At 44.3% G+C, this 20,698-nt stretch overlaps 1 long non-coding RNA gene across 2 annotated transcripts; it reads right to left on the reverse strand.

The window, feature by feature from the left end:
- Positions 1–1,870: 1,870 nt before the first annotated feature.
- LOC119040618 (uncharacterized) lies at positions 1,871–6,360 on the reverse strand. 2 transcript variants are annotated; one of them, XR_005080894.2, is made up of 4 exons: positions 6,122–6,360; positions 5,358–5,517; positions 4,731–4,816; positions 1,871–3,787 (listed from the first exon to the last, which is right to left on the reverse strand). It is a non-coding gene; the product is annotated as an uncharacterized LOC119040618 (long non-coding RNA). The 2 variants fall into 2 exon arrangements; XR_008392609.1 differs by having other exon boundaries at positions 4,731–5,245.
- Positions 6,361–20,698: the final 14,338 nt, after the last annotated feature.

The following is a 20,698-nucleotide window of genomic DNA, read 5'->3' on the forward strand; positions in this document are numbered from 1 at the left end:
TTTACAGAGCAGTCTTAGGTTCACAGCAAAATGGAGAGGAAGGTACAGAGAATTTCCATATCCCCCCTACCCCCAAACCTGCACAGCCTCCCCCGCCCCAGCCATATTTTTCCTACATCATCATCTTCTACATGAAACCAGGCAGGCTGGTCACTGCTGGCTTTTCTGAGGCACCTGTGTTCAGTGGGGCAGCTGCTGGGTGTCATAGAATGGCCGCCCTCACAATGTCTGCTGCCTGTCGGACTGGGGAGCTGAGCTGTTCTAGGACCGCTCCCCTCTGTTCCATGTGGTTCCTTACCCTCCCAAACCTCCTCAGTGATGGTCTCAAGGTCCCAAAGGGCAATAAGCATGAAATACACAAAAGTGCTACCATCAGGGAAAACTGGGTTTGGCAAAATGAAGTACTGCAATCAGTGAATGAACTCAGTCTGGCAGACACAAACCCCTCAACAAACACAGGACAGAGAAAGGATATCAGCCGTAGGGTTGCCAGATTTAGCAATGCTACATAAGCATGCAACAATTGGATCGTACTGATACTGAAACATGTTTGTTGTTTGTCTGAAAGTCAAGGTTAACTGGGCGTCCTGTATTTTTCTCTGGCAACCCCACTGTCACCCGCATGTTGTAAGTCCCCACTTTTCCATCAGGCTAGTTAGACCTCTCTGCATGGCAAGTGAGCCGAGGACCTGCAGACAGACCAGGACAGGCAGCGTCAATAGTATAGTAAATAGGTCCTTCTTATTATTTTCATGTTAGCAATGGAGGTTTTAATATTTTTGTTTGCCACCCAGTGGGTCACTCACCACCAAGCACCCTTTCTGCCTTGGTGACACTGCACTCTGGGTTCCCCAAGGCAGGGATCACTCATTCCTGGGCTTTGCATCCCCTGGGGCGGATGACGAGTTCCTTACAGACCGTCTGACCTTGAGCAAATGCTTTAAATCTTCCATCTCTCAGCCTCCTTATCTGTGAGACAAGTACCCACTTCACAGAGCGGGTGAGGGGCATCTGTATAGTACGTGAAAAACGCTTAGCACAGTGTCAGCTGTTATTATGATTATTACTATTACTGCCTCATTGTTCCTGGCAATTATGGCTGCTCAAGAAAATAATATACTGCAAGGAAAACCGTTATAACTCATTTTAAACAAGAGGAATCTTTTTTTTAAAAAAAAATAGCTATGGGATGGCTTCTCTCCTTTATTAACCATGACATGAAAAAGAGGAATCTTAAAATTATTTTTCCAAACTCCATATCTTGTTTTATAAAGATATCTAACGCAACCAAAAGTACATAGAATTAGTATTCTCAAGATAGTAGGATGTTGCAGTTCAAGGTTAGCAATGAAGTGGGAATCTTAGAGCCTTTCCACATGTATGCATGTCTGCACCCGCCTCCCATGGCCTTGGGAATGTATGTTAGACCCTTAGACTTGGTAAGCAAGACATAGGTCTCAGCACAATGCAGGTACGGGGGACCTGGCGTATGGTAGTAACAACAATAATGTTATGTGGATACCTGGGTCAAGTTTATTGACTGTGGGACTTCATGTAAGGGTCTTAGCCATCCTGAGCCTTGGTTTTTACCTCTTACCTCCTCTAAGGTGTGAGAGAGCCACGTAAACATCAGATGAACAAGTGCATTAGTTTAAGTGCCACTGTGCTAGTCATACATTATCACTAATTATGCTAACAATTTTTTGACTGGATAGTATAAGGCCATTTTCAGGTGCACAAAGGATACATTAAAATAGTTTTTAAGATTATGGTTGAAAAATCAAACAGACACCTTACTTAATCTTAAATTCCAACCTTTTATTTCATTTTTTAAAAAGATTTTATGTATTTATTTTTCGAGAGAGGGGAAGGGAAGGAGGAAAGGAAAGAAACATCAGTGTGTGGTTGCCTTTCACACACCTTAGGCTGGGGACCTGACCAGCAACCCAGGCATGTGCCCTGACTGGGAATCGAACCGGCGACCCCTTGGTTCACAGGCCGGCACTCAACCCACTGAGCAACACCAGCCAGGGCTTAAATTCCAACTTTTTAATATTCACAATGCTTTGATGGTAGTCACTGAGTTTGAGTGAGGAACGTGGACACTTTTGTCTTTGTGGGCTGAACATAGTATTCACGATGTTATAATTCCTAACTTCTAACTGGCACTTTGGACATAGTCATTGACAAGAGAATAAAATGAATGAATGAGCCAATGAATGAATTCACAGCCACTTTGGGCTGTCCCGAGGAAGTGGACATACTTTAGGTTGGGGAAGGTCTTGTTCACATTTACAGGGCTTATTTCAGTAGTACAGAAGGCATTGCAGGTTGTTACAAACCTGTGCTCTATTCAGAGCTGGTCCAATAGTGTCCCTGCCGGTAGGACTGAAGTCCAATCCAGCCCAGAGAACCGCACCCTTAAATGAAGCATTTAGTACAACTTAAGCTGCCAAGTGAGCTTTTGCCTTCTGCTTGGCCCAGGGCCATGTCCATGGAAAATTTTTCCAGTTGAGAGTTCAAACTCTTGGGTCAGCCGATCTTGACCCACTGTGTACTACTGTGTGACTTTGGGGAACTTCCTTAACTACTCGGAGTCTCCATTTTCTCATCCGTAAGTTGAGTGAGCCAATAGGAGTTAATCTCACGGGGCTACTGTAATTATAAGAAGTTATATTGGGAGAATATTCATTGGTACTTTCTACATATCAGGCATTTTCTTACTCCTCAATATCACCCTTAGAATCCACTATGGTACATAAATTAAGTCATAAAAAATATCTCCTACCCAGTGCAATAAAGCTCTTTCACTTTGAACAATCTAATAGTTTCATTTTTTATGAATTGTCCCTTATGTAGAAATGTTTGCACATCCCTGGTCTAGGGGGTGATGGAATGGCGGAAGAAAAGAGTAGCTGTGAATCAGTAAGAAACAGTGGCAGAATATTTTTTAAAGCTTTTTTTTTTTTTTAAAGCAAAGATGGCTCATACATTATCCTTTTGAAATACTAATTCTTTGGGGAGGACTAGTTCTATGGTCAGTCAAATACAGTCTCCTCCCTTGGAAAATCCACAGTGCGTGTTTACGTGTTGAGGGTACTGAGTTCCATGGAAAGAAAACCGATTTTCTGTAACCCAGTCTCTCTGAAGTTTCGTGACCGCAGGTACTCGTATCGTCGTGTCTTCCATCACTCATTCGCACTGTGGAGCCTGCTCTGGAAACGTCTAGCATATCTCTGTGTGGACAGGACATCCAAGCCAACGCTGGGCATGCTGGTCGGCCACAGGCTGTCCGTGCAGGCGAGCTTCCCGGCGGCCCGGCGGCCAGGTGACCACTGGCCAGTTCATTCATTTTTCCGTGGTGCGCAGATGTGGCTTCGAAGGCTGAATCATGAACAGCGGGAGACCTGGCGAATAGCAGCTAGAGCCAGGAAGCAAAAAACGGTGCTGTTTACTGCTTGTGCAGTGTGACCAAAACGGCGACGGCTTTTGGTCCTCTCAGTCCTGTCCCCGTCCAGGGTAGGGCCATGGGGCGCCGAGCCGAGGTGCAAAGGGCGAGCCTGCCCAGAGTCGCGTGGCGCCTGTGCGTAGCGAAAGCTGCGCGGTTAGTACTCAATCTGGGGTCGCCGCTCTAATTTAATTCACAAGGTTATTTCTTCAGCTTCCTTGTTTATGCTTTTTTGTTTCTCCTCATCCCCATGCCACACCCGTGTTGTTTCTCTGCTTTGTACATTCTTAATTCTTTGGGAAAGAGATTTTTGTTGTTGTTTAAACCACCTGTGTTTGGCTTTACAGAAAAGCACAATGACAGTAAAAATTATTCAGCTTCACAGAAAATGGAACTTTTAAAAAATTTTTGTTAAAACGCAGTATTGTCACACAATATTGTATTGCAGGGGTATAACATACTGATTTGACCTTTATGTATTCTACATTGTGAGCACCGATGGATAAAAATATGTGATATATATGTGTGTATACACACACACAATGGAATATTACTAAGCAATAAACAAGAACAAAATCCTGCCATTTGGGATGTGGATGGACTTACAGGATATTATGCTAAATGAAATAAGCATAATACTGCACAATTTCATGTATATAAGGAATTTAAAAAGTTAAACGAGAAAAGGGCGGTTTTTGCATCTTGGTGAACATCATTCTTGATTGCTTGGACACAGTAATTTTGCCGAAATTCTGTGTTGCATGTTGTAGACCTTTTTTGCAATAATAAACATAGGTTGATATTATATTTGTTAATGACAAAATATTCCATTTTGTGTCTGTGCCATATTTTATGTGGCCCTTTGAGGGACCTTCCGGCTGTTTGTAATTTATGATCATCGCACCTTGGGCTCTGTGTAAACACCCTTGTGTATTGGCTTTTCACATTGAAGAGATGTTCTTCCTTAAGCTAGAGCCCTTAAACGTAAGCCCTTAGGCATCAAAGTGTACCTGTATTGGTCTGTAGGTACAATGGGCACCTATATTTGGTTTCCTATTGTCCAAATGCCTTCCAGAAGGTGATACAAAATTACCCTCATGCTAAGGGTGCAAGAAATTGCTTCTTCTGATACCTGTATTTTTAACCCATTTATAAGAAAGACCACTCTCAACCCCCACTTCAATGTACTGTATTATACCATGAATAACGTGTATTTTTTTTGCCCAAATTTTTGAGGGAAAAATAAGGAAGAGAATTACACGTGGGTATAATGATTACCCACCATGGGTAAAATAGTGGGAATGAGAGTCCCGCGTATAATGAGCACAAAAAACGTGGGTGTGCATTACAGATGGCAAAGTACATAGTCTGTAGGAAGAAAAGGTTAGTTCTGTTATGAATTTGATCACTTCCAAGGAAAAAAAGGCTTCAGTACAGAAACTAGTTACTCTTCCCTTTTGTCCAGATAATGCCAAAAGATAACCAAAAATGTCCATTTCAGGGAATTATTTGTGTGCGTGTGTTTTTTAAACCCTAACCAGAGGATATGTTTATCAATTTGAGAGAGAGAGGAAAACAGAGACCAGGGTGGAGGGTGGGGGAGACACTGATGAGCTGCTTCCTGCATGTGCCCCAACCTGGGATTGAACCCACAACCTGGGTATGTGTCCTGACCGGAGATCGAACCTGCAACCCTTTTGGTGTTCGGGATGACAACGCCGCAACCGCCTGTGCCACCCAGCCAGTGAGAAGCGCTTGTGTTTTTAAGCAGCAGAGAGAGAAAATTCAATCTCAACACTGTAATATGAGCACAAATGAGAAAAGGTTTCACTTTTTCCCAATGCTTGGGAAATCCTTAATGAGTCTCTTTTAAATAGCTATGAATCTGTGAAATAAAAAATGTAATTACCTAAAGGACGAAAAACAGCCTGCTGATTTAGGAGAGAACACTGTCTTCCAAACCTGCATCAGGTCCCTCTTTGGGATCAGTGCCTGCGTCTGTCCCAAAGAACAGGCTTCTGATGCTGGACTTCCCTCCAGGCAAGAGCAGGGCAGACGACACCTAGTTCCTGGCACACAGTGGAAACTCAATGCAACACAGTTAAATGAATAAATGAGACACCGCTAAGTTAAAAAGTAAAGTGTTCATTGTATCAGTGACAGACTAGTCAGCCAAAGTAATTCAGGAAGCTACTCTTAGGTCACGATAGGTTTCAGTACAGGTTCTTTTCTGCATTTTCACGTTTTCTGTTAGTAGAGGCAGCAAACAGGTGGGAAGGGCTTTGTTAGCCCACTGTCTTTGTTTCTTTCTTTCTTTTTTGCTCAGGGAATAAACATTTTGAAATAGTTCCCAACATTTCTAAAGTAAGCTTTTACCTAAAATCTGGATTTCTGGTTTTTCTTGACCACACCAAGCTCTGGGCAACTCTTCGCCACAGGGCAACACAGGGCTGTGGGGGGCGGGGCGGCCATAGCCCCCACCTGGCTCACCAACCTACCTGCACGGCCCCTGTGACCACCTTGTGTTTACCACACTTTAAAAAAATAATATATTTTATCGGTTATGCCATTACAGTTGTCCCATTCCCCCCCTTCGTTCCCCTCCACCCTGCACACCCCCTCACAGTTTCTCTTTTTTGAAGTTTGGAATGCGTGCCGTGGAGATCTCCTTACCTTAGGTTATTCCCTCAATCCAAAGAAACGTGCTTGCTCCCTCTGTTCCCGCTCTTAGGACCCTCCACGATAGCCTGTGTGTAGTTCTTCACTTTTGTCAGACTATCTCTCAGCAAACTCCATGGTAGGTTAATGGCAATCAAAGGCTTTGGGGTACTTTCTCCCAGGCGTGTGGGGGGATGGGGAGAAAAAATAGACACAAAGACCATGGGGGCGTTATTGCTCAACCTGCTTGTTCTGAGCCAGTCCCCACGGTCAGACTAACCCCAACAAAACATTTACTTGAAATATGTATTTTTTTGGGGGGGAAATGCGATCTTGATTCTACTCTGCTTTGAGGATATAACTGTTGACTCTCTTTGTATATATAATTGGACATCAACACACAGAGAAACATTCTGAACATTTTGTTATCAGAAAAGCAGACATTTCCTGTTCCCCCCTGTTCCCCCCTGTTCCCCGAATAACGTAAGAATAAATGCCGAACTTCTATTACCAATTCCTTGGTAGTCTAACCGGCTTTATTTTCTTCTCTGACAGTAGGGGCTTGGTGCCGATGTACATTTTTTCCCTGCCACAATGCTTCCTTTCCCCAAACTATTAATTTTGTTTTTATGAATAATACAGTATGTCCCGGTTATTATTGAGTTTGATTGTGTACTAGCCTCATGCTCTGCATTTTAATTCACATGTAACTGCTCCGAAAAAAAATGCAAATCTCTTCTATTCAAATTCAAACGAAAATAAATGGATTTTTTATGGCCTAAAGGATCTATTCATTAGCAAATCATTTATCTTTTCAGGAAGAACAGTTTATATACCCAATATGCTCTAGTACTGTCTTAATTTTCTTTATTTTTTTTCCGCCTTTGATAAATATGCTGGCTCTTTTTACAGCTCCTGAGACTCTACCGATAGGGGCAGCTTACTGAGGACTGAACGAGACTGTAATTAATAGTCGAAACAGAAAGCAAAAGGGCCCCTAGAAAACTCGAACATACTGGATCTTAAACATAAAATAAACGTACCTAAAACTCGGATTGCCATGTATAAAAGAAAAAAAGAAAAACACACGCCTGGGCTTGTCAAAACAAAATAATACAAGGGAGGCCGGAGGAGGGGGGCGGGGGGAGGGGAAGGGGGGAAATATGTGAGCCTCGTTACTTTGCGTCTTTAAGACGCATCTCTGATTTTACTTCTAACATGAACTGCTATTCGAGCGACAGGCTGTATTGTTACTGAACGCAGGTTTGTATTTATATCTGGATGGAAGAAACCAGCTTAGAGGACATTGGCTCTGGGAGGGGTCGGAATTCACAAACAGCTGGGGGACACAAAGCAATTTCTGCTAAAAAGCCTTCCGCAGCAGCAGCGGCAGCTCCAGGGGCTGGTCCTGAATTGGGAAGTCCGTGAGTGAGAAACGGGAGGAGAGTGCGCGTTGATGGCCTTTCTCTGATTTTTTAAGACATTCGCCTTTCTTTGGCATATTGCACTTAAAAAAAAAAATCATATGATTGTGTTAAAGTTACCAAGACTGTTGACTTTCCCGTTTCATGTTTATGTATTAAATCGGATTTCAGGGCCAACTGAATGGATGTCTTTGTTCTCGCGAGATTAAGTCCACGGAGATAATCTGGTTTAGTTGTGGCTACATTGTTTGGATGGTGCTAATTATAGTGCTTACAATACAAGGCAGAGGGGGTGATGTACACGGTCATTTGAAAAAGGAAAAAAGAAATCATATACCACGTTCAAAAATGTATGGTCCCTCCGACTGGCTCCCTGAGGGCCAATTTCAAGACTGGATGTCCAAGAATGGTTTACTTTGAAATTCTTAAGCCCCAGCCACGCTTCCCTACTCGCAGCCGGCTGTGTGTTCTGTCCTCACTGACCCAGGGGCTGGTGTTGAGTCTCCAGAGTTGGGGTGTGATCTCGAGGTGCATGCACCCTGCCGATTTTCATAAGCTCTTAGGAAGGGGGGTGGGGTGGGGTGAGACCTCCCTGACCACAAATTAGTCCCCCGAAGAGGGGCTGCTTCTGAAAGAACGACAGCACTTAGCAGGCCAGGGATGGGGCCGTTCAGAGCACAATGTGACTGCCATCTCCTTAAGAGACAAAAATAAATCCGGGTTTGGGGAGGTGCTGCCCTTTTAATGTTGCGTGTTTCCTATATGGAAAAATTATGGGATTCGGATGGGAAGGGAAAGCAGGATATTTAAGCAGATGTTTACCAAGGTGACTTCTTCCCACATCCTTAGGGATTAGCTCTTCCAGTCAGGTGCCCGCCAGCTCCTGATGTAGTTGGGAAATTCCAGAGCTGCCAGCAAAGGGATATATCAAGGTCTTGGCCCCTCGAACTAGAACTAAAAACAAATGCACGTTGGAATATATGTAGCAGATGGTAATGCAGAACGCAGAGAAATGGAGGACGATTTAGGTAATAGAAATGGCGTCCTTCTGGCTCGATAGTGATGAGGTAGTGAATGCAAGATGTAGTGTATTTAGGGAACGTGCGTGGGACTTTTCTCCGTGAATCACCTGTCACTCAGGTGACTATGTGAGGTGGACAAATTGCAGCCCAGAAAAAACACGAAAATCACAATGCCAAGGGCAGCTTTCTTGTTTAACGCATCAAAAATAACACCCACAAGAAATTATACTTTTAAAACATTGGGTGCAACATCCGAGTGGGACCCTGGATGGGATTTAAAATTTTTTCCCATAAAGAACATTAATTGGACAATAGGAAAAATTTGCATAATGTTTGTTGATTAAACAATGGTACTGTATCAATGCTAATTTCACGATTTTGATAATTACACTGTGATTATGGAAGAGAACATTATTTTTAAACAAAGCATGCACACTCAAAAAGGGGCAAAAAAAAATTGGGACTGTGTGAAGAATGTTAACTTGGCTCATTGCCACATTTCCGAGAATTGCCGTGACTTTGACCTACTATGATTTCATACAAGATAATACTTTTGGAAGGACAAGTGGGGGCTCCATTGTTGAGCTGACCTGCAACTGTTTAAGATTCTGGGCAAGTTAATCATACACTTGCTGTTCACCTACACCCCCTCAGCTATACAGTGGGTTTAATGCAACTTCATTTCATTTAGTCGTGAGGATTAAAGGACATAATGTAGACAGAGCACTGCTCCAGCAGCCAGCTCAAAGCAGGTAACAGAAGTTGTCTAGTATGTGGCCACGGTTAGGCTTAATATTATTTCTATAGCTTCCATTTTGACGAGTTGGCGTTTATGTGTCTGGTAATTCCTTAAAATAGTAAGGGCTCACTTGTCAATCCTTGTACCTGGAAAATGTTCATGTGCTTTAGAAAACACAAAGTTTAGAAGTTAGACTTGATTGTTACCAATGTAAACACCTTTATGGCCACATGGAGCTTATGTTCTTTCCTTGTGGAAAATGTTTTATGAAAAGCACAACAAACGGGCTAGGAAGAATAAGGCAGTCTTGGCAACAGCGGGTAGCTGGTGCTTTGTGTGTGCGAGGAGAAATGGGAAATTTGTTTAAAAATAAACACTCCGTAACAGTAATACCAGCTTGCACTTGTGGGTGCCATCCAGCCAGATCCCTAACCCCACCACTGTACTGCTTCTTGAAGAGTAAGTTCTGCAAGTTCTGTAGCTTCTACAATGTCAACTCATTTTCTACCATCTTTATTTTTGGGGCATTGAGAAGGGAAAGGGGCATGATAAGAAAATGAAAATATCCCCCATCTGATTTTAGCCATTACTTTTAGCCTCCTTTCTTTTGACCACAAAGCTGCTGTATGTTCAGAGTAGGAAACAGGGAACGTCCTGTAACAAACCGCACGAAGCAGAACAGGGGAGGTCTCTGTACCCCTCCACCCAGATGCCTCAACGAAGGCTGTGCGTTTTTAGTGATCAATCAACCAGGTTTCTGAGCATCGACTCATTGACTTGCACACGCAGTGTCCTTTGAGGGCAGAAGTGGCACCCTGTGCCTTTTTGTTCCACATCTTCGCCACTGCATTTGAGGCAATCGGATATCAGATGCTATGAAAGGTGCTGGGCCGAGAGGAAGAGATAAGGACTAGACAGCACCGTTGACAAGCATGGGGCTGATTGTGAGCGAAGACGCGAAGGGTCGCAAGTGCCAGGAGAACTAACCAAAGATGCGGTCAGCCAGTGCTGCTGGTAAGAGTGTGAACTTTAGATTGACCAGTTCTCAGGAGTCCCGGCTGTCACTGATTGCCAGCTGTGCGGCTGTGAGCAAAGTAGTTTGGGGTTGGAAGCCTTAGCTCTCTGATCTGTGAAATGGAACGATGATGGCCCGTGCCTAAGAGGGGACAAAAGAGTTAAAAGAGAAAATGAGTGTGTGATACCATCAAGGAAGGACCTCCATGGTGCCAGGTGGGTACCGGAAAGGTCGGAGGGGGACGCCGTGCAAAGTAAATGATTGTCTAACCACTCTGCTGTACATCCGAAATGAATACAGAATAACATGGGATGTAAACTGCAATTGAAAAATAAAATTAAAAGTAAAAAAAAAAGGATTGCCACCATTTATAGTATTATTATTACTATTTCACAGTTTTGGGGAACGCGTTGGGTGGAGTAGGAAGGGTATCAACATTCCCATCTTAAACTGGTGAGTCAGAAGGCCGAGTTGCATTTGCAGACAAGTTGTGTTTGGTTCATCAAGTATTTAAACATTGTTGAAATAGGTAGATTATTCACAGGCACATTCAGATAGTCCCCAGGAAAATAGGAACATCAGACAACTTCGAGTGCACATTCCTGCCATGGCAACAGCAGGTAAGTAACAACGACTTGACTGTGATTGGCGTGAACTTTGCTAGAGTCCCTTATCGTTCAAGATCTTCCCCCGTTCTTTGGGGTGTCAGTGTGAGACTCTCAGGTTCACTTCGTTCCGTAATACTGGCACCAAAGGTGATGGTGCGAACACAGGTACTCATGGTGGAATTCCTGGCATCACTAAGACACCTTTGGGGGTGATCTGGGGTTCTTCTTCACTGTCTCCAGGACTCAGAGCAGAAGTTCTAGTATGAATCAGGGTCCCCAGGAGGGCTGGTTACAGTACAGAGTGTTGCCCACCCCCCACCCGCCACCCCGGGTCCCCAGAGCTGGGGGAGGAGGGACAGAATATTTGTATTTTTGTCAAGTTTCCAGTTGATGCTGATGCTGCTGGTCTGGGATCCATGCTTTGAGATCCAGGGACCTGAGTAGGGAAGAAAACACACACACACACATACATATAAATGCATACACACACGTGTATATGCATGTATACATGTGTATGTGTATATATATATACACATATACAGGTATGTATATAGAAAGATATATATACACACACATATGTATATACACACAACTTTATTTGGCTTTACTTGCAAAAGTGATATTTGCTTACCTTAAAATAAAATGCAGACAATGCAGAAAGGTGTAAAGGAGAAAGGAAAATCTATAGTTTTCCTACTAGGTGATTACAGTTAACAGCTAATTTCTACCCTTTGAGAAGAATTAAGGGGAAAAAAGTTAAACAGAGAATCATGGCTGCCTTTTTTGTTCACAGGATGATGTCCAACCAGGGCTGGGTGTCGGATCTCCTTCCAGGTCATGGCACGTGCCTGCGTTGCCGGCTGGGTTGCCGGCCAGGTCCCCGGTTGGGGGCCTGCCAGAGGCAGCCAATCTGTTTCTCTTTTTCTTTTTACCTTCCTTCCCCTCTCTGTAAAAATAAATAAAATCTAAAAAAGAAAAAAAAAAGGAAATCATTGTTTATTTCTTTATAAGCCAATGTGATAAAGACCAGACCATAGCATTTAAGAGCTATGGAGTTTTGGTTCTCTGTCCTAGATCGGCATGAAGGAATCACAAATGGAACTGAAGACGTCTGTGAAGTACCCGGGAGAGGCTGAAGGAGCACAGACATGGACTGAGACTCACCGCGTCCCTGATGCTGTGCTGAGTGGTTAGCTCGTTTCATCCCCAGAGCAGCTTCGTGTGGGAGGCGCTCCTCACTCTTCTTTCATAGATGATGAAATAGAAGCTTAACGAGGTAGGTGACTCACATAAAGTCACATAGCTGGTGACACTGGAGCGGGGATTTGAACGTGAGCAGCCTTCATGATCATGCTCTTTGCTCCCCCGCCCACTCACTCCTCCTACCTTTGCCAGGTGGCATTTACCCATTGTTCTTTAGACGCCGGGCGGAAAGCAAAGATCTCAGGGACAGAAAGCCTGGCAGAGTGGGCCCAACCTCCTGGTTTTGTTGCCATGGATTCTCCAGGGACCGTTGGGCCCAGGAACAGACACACCAACACGTTTGGTGAACAATTGCAGGGGGTTCAGAATCATTCCCCAGGCTTGTTCATGACTCATCCAGCCTCGCAAACTAAAGGCACTTGATCTAATGTAACCCCAAGTTATATCCCCAGGGGCTCATGGCTTGTGCATGAGACTTCCATTGGGCTGAGGTGTCGATTGTTTACTGCCTTAAGCTATTTGAGTGATCATCTTGGCCTCAGTGTTCTCATTTCTAATGTACAGAATCCTTAGACACAGGACTAGCTCACAGGTGTGTGTCCCAGGTGGTGACACGAGGCCCCATGTTCAGAAAGGCCCACACCCGGCTTCATGCTCCAATGTCGCCATTTTGAAATTCTTCATAATTTTTGAACAAGGGGTCTCAAATTTTCACTTTGCACTGGTCCCCATAAATTACGGAGCTGGTTCTCATTAGACATTGTGGCATCCAAGAGACACCCTCAGGGTACTGAACACTTGAAAGTAATAAGTACGGGACAGGTATGAATAGATTGGTTCTGGTTTTGCCGCCATCTCATAGACAAGGAGAGCATTTTGTAAATGCAGTCAATCCTTGAAATATCTAGTGCGTAGTAATTAGTGAGTAATGAGTCTAGAATCTTGCCTATTTGTATAAATTCCCCATCTATTTTAAACACACACAAAAGTTGAATCTCTGGGGACCTCGCCCAGCTGTGCAGATATTTTTATTCTGAAAACATCGAGTTGTTATCTTAAATGGCCTCGTGCTAATTCAGGAGGCATTGGGATCTGTCTTACCTACTGATCACAGTAGAATCCAGCTCCCGATGGAAATGAATGTGATTAGATCCCCCCACACCGTTTGAGAGGGATTGTGTCTGCAGGTAGCTCTCCCCACTACTGCAGAGGCGGTGATGTGTGTCCCTAGGGGCGGGGCGCGGGGGCGGAGGGCTGGCCGTTCCTTACAGTTGGAAGCAGGTGGTTGTCACTTTAGCACCTCTCACTCGCCACCAGTTCTGTGAGGAAGCCGGTGTATCAGGCCAGAGTTTAGTAATTTGGACTTCACTTGTACCAGCTATTTATCCCAAGCCGGTTCACTACCTGGACGTCTGTGCCTCACTGAACTGCAGTTAGTCGGAAACAGTGTGGACCCACTAGCTCAAAAGGGAACTGAAAGTTTTCTATTTTTATAGTGAAAAAAAATTGTGATACCTTTCAATGCTAAAAGAAAGACTGTATTTCCTAATTAGTCTTCTCCAGTAAAATACTTCTCAGAGTTCTCTGTGCCAAATGATACATTGTTCCCACAACTATTAGATTAAAAAGAAGTTTTCTGAAGATCATATTGTACTACTAGAACTGAAATTATGCCTGTCATTTTATGCTTGTGTCTGTGGAACTCTTGACCTGTCTCATTATACTAATTCATGAGGGTTTTTATTTTCCTTTCTGTAGGAAAACCCTGTAACCCTTCCTTCCTTCCTTCCTTCCTTCCTTCCTTCCTTCCTTCCTTCCTTCCTTCCTTCCTTCCTCCTCACCACCCTCCCCTCCCTACTTCCTTCTAAAGAAAATTAAATGGTTTCTTATTTTTCTACCACATCGTTTTGTTTACTATCTAATTTTGGGCATGAGCTGGCATTCTCCCACGAGTAATTAATTAATAATAGTAACACACTGCATTTAAAAATATATATCTGGTTCTGACCAGTGTGGCTCAGTTGGTTGGACATTGTCCCAAAAACCAATAGGTCACCAGTTTGCTTCCGGTCAGGACACATTCTTAGGTTTTGGATTGGTCTCTGGTCAGCACAGGTATAGGAGGCAACCAATCAATGTTCTTCTCTTAGATTGTTTGTCTTTCTTCCTCCTTCCCGCTTTCTCTAAAAATAAGTAAATAGTCCTGGCTGGTGTGGCTCAGTGGATTGACTGCTGGCCTGCGAACTAAAATGTTGCTGGTTCGATTCCCAGGCAGGGCACATGCCTGGGCTGGAGGTCAGGTTCCCAGTTGGGGGCAGGCGAGAGGCAACCTATCGATGTATCACTTACACATGGATGTTTCTCTCCCTCTCTTTCTCCCTCTGTTCTCCTCTCTCTGAAAATAAATAAAATCTTTTAAAAAATGAATAAAATCTTTAAAAATTATATATTTAAATACTAGAATGGAGTTTAACTTACAGGCTGGAAATTGAAATAGATCCCCAAGTGTGTTTTTAAACACCCAAGTGCTGGGCTCCGTGGCAGGCACTGTGAACACTGAGGTGGTGAAAACCCATGAAAAATTGTTACTTGATTCTTCCCAGTTAGTGAGGTCTTGTGCTAAAAACTTTTAATGGATTGTTTCACTTAATCCTCACAGCCATCCTAGTAAATAGTAGTATGGTCCTTGTATCAGCCCTCAGAAAAGAACAGAGAGGTTAAAGAACTTGCCCAAGGACACACAGCTACTGAAGGCAGTGCTGGATATAAAACCAGGTCTGCCTGACTACGAAGCATGACCACTCATAATTTACTTGTTTCGTAGGAGCTCTGTTTAGTTGCGTTGAAAAGAAAAACTTAAGGGGGTTAAGGCATTCACAGGGCCTAGTGCTGTAGTTGATTCTGTCTCTTCCTTTCCTTGCAAATAAAGCTAACGTAGGATGTCTTCTGATTTGATTCTGTTTCTTTCTGTCTCTAGAGAAGAAGACTCACTTGTTTCTAAGCATCTGAGCTCGGGGGTTAAGCTGCCTTATGCTTGGGGTTCCACCCAACCCCTAACAAGCCATGTGGATGAGTGCAGGTCACTTTTCCGAGGCTCAGTTTCCCCCAGCCCTGAAAATGAAGAATGACAGTGATCTCCTCAATGATGTTATGAGGATTCAATGGGAAGATTCATGTAAAATGCGAGTAGACACGGTGGCTGCCTCGTTAAGTTCATGCATTCTGCTCAGTGACTGAAATTCTTCTGAAAAGTTGACAAATCTAGTAATCAGAAAACAGAACCTCCTTTTTATTTTTTAAGAGACTTTGTTTTTTACAGCAGGTTTAGGTTCACAGCAAAATTGAGTGAAAGGCACAGAGAGTTTCTATCCGTCCTCTGGTCCCCACAGAAGCACAGCCTCTCCCACCGCCCAAATCCCCACGGGAGTGGGACACTTGATATAATGGGTGAATTTATGGTGGCACATCATTTTGTTCACCCAACATCCATAGTTGACCTTAGGGTTGATGGTGTCATATAGAGCATTTTCGCTTTCCCGAAAAATCCTTTGTGTCCACAATTCATCCTTCTCTTTCCATATCACAGTATTGAAAAAAATAGATTAAAAAAAGTCCTGGATTTCTGGCTTCTAAAATCTTATACTCATTGAAATTGAAAGAAGAAATGGGCTCTCAAGAAGTAAGTAGCTGGAAAATGAAATTGGAAATGAATAAATAAGGAAGAGGTGAGCCAACGTGAAAGTAGATGAGGAAAACCATGGAAATGAGCTTGGGCAGCTGTCTTTGGATAGTGGCAGGTAGCTTCTGAAATAAAAAGGTAGTTTACAAACAGGTTACGGGGGGGGGGATCTTGAATAAATACCGCAATTTGGGAAGCAAGGATCGATGGGAAGTTTTTAAGTCCAGGTGTGGTATGATTCAGTCAGCACCAGGTAGAACCACTTAGGGACTTACTATGGACTGTTTACATATTACTGTGTGTCAGCCACATGGGAAGACAATTTGGGGAAACAGTGATGAATCAAAGCAGACACTGTGTCTGTGGTAGGCAGCCTCTAAGATGAAGCCAATGACCTTCACCTCCTGGTATCCATACCTTGGCTGTGAGCTGACCCCAGTGACTGAGAGTTCTAAGGAACAGAATATGATGAAAGTGAGGGGTGTCCTTGCAAAAGTTAGGAAACACAAAGACCGTGACTTCCACTTTGCCCTCCTGCTCCTTCTAAGGCGTGCACTTGCCCCAAGGAAAGCCGCACGCGATGCTGTTTCATGGGGAGGTTCAGTTGGCAGGGACAGAACAAGGTCCCCAGCTGCAGTCAGAGAAGAACTGTGTCCCTCAGTCCAACAGCCCGTGAGAAACTGAGTCCTGCCAACGACCGGGTGAGTGAGCCGGGAGTGGACCCTTCCCAGATGAGCCTTCAGATGAGGCTGCAGCGCCAGCTGACACTTTGATCGGACCCCGAGCGAGAAGCATCTACTTAAGGCAACATCCAGCTCTCGGACCTACTGCCGTACATTTTTCTGGTTTTAAGCTGCTATTTTGGGGGATGATTTGTTACTCAGCATTGGATCACTAATACAGTCTCTGTCATCGCGGACTTTACAGCTTAGTGGGAGTGACAGATGTCAGTTTAATAGGACACCAATTAGTGTGATACTGCGGCTACGCCACGTGCATGAAACGAACAGACCACACCCCAGAGCAGCCAGATTCTGTGTCTGAGGACCAGGCTTTCCTGGGAAATGCCGGGTAAGCTGGGAGTTGAAGAGAACATTGCCTTCACTTGGCAGCCTGGGATGGGAGGAGCACTTCTGGCAGCAGAAACAGCATGTGCAAATGTCTCACGAATAGAGGAAGCACTAGGGAGGCCGGGACTCAGATGAGGAGGCGGGAGGCAGGGACTACCTCCCAGAACATCTTCCAGGTCATGTTAAGGGGTCTGGGCCTCATTTCCAGCCCAGTGAGACATGTGGGAGGCAGCATGCTCGGATTTTCAGTTTTAGAAGCATTCTCGGGCAGTGGAGCAAGGAGAACGGATTGTCCAAGGACGAGAGTGGACATAGGGACCAGTGAGGAGGCCCCTCCCATTGTCCTGTCTAGGAAGGTGATTGAGTGCATGTCACTGGCAGACGAAGATGCGTGGACAGTCTTCAGGGATTGCTAAGCAGCAAAACTGGTGAGACTCGGTGGTGGTTTTGAGGATGAGGGTGAGGAGGAAGGAGGTGTCCAGATGGACTCGTAATGTTTCTAACAGGGGAAGCAGGAGAGACTGGAAGAAGAGAAGCTGTTCAATTATTTAGGTAAGAGGTCATGAGGACGCCAAGTCGATGACAGGGGACTGGCAGAAGGGTCCCTGGGGCACCGCAGAGAAAAATCAATAGGATTTGGAAGCTGATTGGTTGGGTGAAAGCCTCATGGGAAAAGGAAGAATTCAGAAGGACACCAGCTCCAAGTGCTTTTGCTGTCTGTCTTGGAAATGCTGAGTGTGATTATGGCTGCATATCACATACACTGCCTTCAACTCTGTCCATTTACACAGAAGTGAGCTGGTCTGTGGGTGGCGGAGGTAAGCGGTGCAAAAAGAGAAGAACAGGGCTTCCACCATTCACAAATTATTATTATTAAAGCCAAAAGAAAAAAACAGTACTGTTTTCATGAACCCGTTAGGTACAGGTAAGGATGTATTGCAACCACAGAAACTGACCTGTACAAGTTGAGTGATGGAAGGTCATGTTCATATTTGAACAGGATTGTGCTGATTCTTAAGGTAGAACCGTCAGTCCAAATGGGCTGGAAAGAAACGAAATGATTTTCATTTGGGAGGAACCATTTGCATCAACGGATCAAAAAAAAAAAAAAAAAATATATATACACACACATGTACATACATGCACATATGTACTTAATATATATAGGTATAGCTATATACCAATACCTAACAGGGCATATAATTACTATACTATGTAGTAGTATGTAGAAATAAAAGGAGAATATATAATAAGAATTATACTAATTTATAAATGTATGTACTATTTTAAATTAAAAATAAGGAATAAAAACCCAATTTTAATTTATATATTAATGTACTTATAAGATGTAATATATATATAAATATATATCGTCCCTCAGTTTATCATCTTCAAATCTTTAGTAATCATTCAACCCCTGGGACATCTGTGAGCAGATTAACAGCACACGCTACACCACGGTGTCCCGTCGTATGTCAGGCTCGAGGACAATATAGTCTAGTGAATAATTCCACCCACCGGCAAAAAGCACTTACTCTTGACACGATTCAGAACCCACTTACAGGCACAGATGAATTTAAAGCATAGAGGCCCACGGGCATTTCAGTTTACCTCTTGCCCTTTTAATCCCAACAAATTAGGCTGGTCAATATCGGGCCATTTCAACAACAAAGAGAGGCCCTTCGCCCTGTTTATGAGAGGAGGACAACACAGAACAGGACAAATGACAGCCATCGTCTCTAACTGGTCCCTCTGCTTCACTCCGTCCATCGTCCCATGACCCATGACGGCAGCACAGAGACCCAAACCAAAAGGGGGTCAGACCACGCCACTCCGTCTTCAGACCTTCTACGGCAGCTTCCCAGTCTGACCTGAAACCAAATCCAAGCGTCTTATCGCCTCTTCCCTCTCTCCCCTAACTCTCCAGGATCGAACCACACCCGCTTCGGTTCCATTCGGTTCCCGAGCAAGCCTGACCCTGCCGCAGGGCCTTTGCGATGGCTGTTCCCTCTCCCAGGAACATGCTTTCCTTCAAGTTTCCCATGGCTGGTTTCTCCCCATTCAAGTCTGGGTTTAAGTGGAATCTCATTTGAAAATGACCCCCTACCTCTCAGGCCCTCTCTCCCATGATACCATTTTATTACTGTAGGGGCACGGCTTTCATTTCCTGAAATTCTCTTAGCAGCTGAGCGAGTTAGCTGGTTTGGGGCTGTCTCTCTCACTTGGGTCTCAGCTCCATGAGGGTTATGCATGACCTGTTGCGTCTCCTTCACTGCTTGGCACTTAGTAGGTGCTTAAACAGTGTTTGTCTGAAATCGATTAATTGAACGGGCTGGCCTTCCCCCCTGGGACTGCCAAAGGCTGGTTTGGGAGCCTCAAGGTGACCATTCTCCTAGCAGTTTTCTAACATATGCAAATCTGTTGCTCCAGGCAGAGTCCGAGCAACTCAAACAAAACGCACCACGTGGTGATTGGCAGCTTAGCTCGTGAGTCAGTAGGTTTGGCAGCGAAGCAATTACTTACACATTCTAGTGTGGCGTGGCACTGGTCATCCGCCTCCTCCCAAGGCATAAGAGAACTATTTTTAGACAGCGTTACTGAGATACAATTCATACGCCACACAGCTCACCTCTTCAAAGCACCCAGTTAGCAGTTTTTAGTATAACCAGAGTTGTGTCACCTTCACCACTATCATTTTCCAGAACATTTCCAGCCCCCGAAAAATCCCTGTTACTCATTAGCCCTCATTTCCTCTTTCCCCATAATCTCACGTCCCTCCAGTCCTAGGAAATCACTGATCTGATTTTGTTTCTAGGGATGTGCCGATTCTGCACATTTCAGAGACAAATCACACAACATGTGTTCCTTCGTGACTGGCTTCTTTTACTTGGCATAATGTTCTCCAGCTCCTCCGGGTTGCAGCATGCAGCACTAGTTTTCCCCTTTTTATTGCCAAATATTCCACTTTGTTTATCCATTCAGCCCCTGAGGAGCATGAGGGTTATTTCCATTTATGTTTTTTTGTCTGTTATAAATATATGCTTTTAGTTATCTGGAGTGTACACCCAGGAGGGGAACTGCCAGGTCACACGGTGACTCTGTGTACATCCTTTTGTGGAACCGCCACACTGTTGTGCAGAGAATCTATGCCCTGTCACAATGGTGCATGGGCTCCGGGGGGCCGCTCGGCTCCGCCAGTGACATGCATGTCCAAGAGCGAGACGCTGGGCTGTTAGAGAAGGCTGGCCGGGGCTGGCGAAGGGAGTGGGGTCCCTGCCAGACAAAAACCTGATTGTTGCAACGGGAATGGAGAGTCGAGGATAACAAAGTGATTCCCTGTCTGTGGTCGGGGGGAGGATTTTCACGGTGCGAGGACAAGGCATTGATCACAGGGAATCCCAAAGTGGGGACACAGTGCCTTCTCCTGGTCCGGTCCACCCTGTGATTGCTCAGAGAAGAACGTGGAGGTGTGACGCTGATGTGTCCTTTAGCACCTCTCAAATACTCTGAAATCTCCATTTGGAAAAGAGGGAGTGGGGGAGGGGGAGGACAGGGGGAGGGGCAATGCTGTATGGCTGGAATGAGAACTGAGCTTTTTGGGCATGTATTTTTAAAAGTGGTTGCCTTATATTTATGAAATATGATATCAATTTTACATTTATAGCCAATATTCAGAATATCCTTTCAAAAATGTATTTAAAATAGAACAAATGTTGTAAAAATAAATGATGGTAATAATCTTGTATGGCCCACAAAGGAGTTTAAGAACAATGAAGGCTCTTAGCAGAATAATAGTTAAGTGGTGTTTGGTCTCTTTACAATGTGCCAGTCA

Source organism: Artibeus jamaicensis, unplaced genomic scaffold (genome assembly GCF_021234435.1).
Source record: "Artibeus jamaicensis isolate MK-2021 breed Jamaican fruit bat unplaced genomic scaffold, CSHL_Jam_final contig_685, whole genome shotgun sequence".
NCBI lineage: Eukaryota > Metazoa > Chordata > Mammalia > Chiroptera > Phyllostomidae > Artibeus > Artibeus jamaicensis.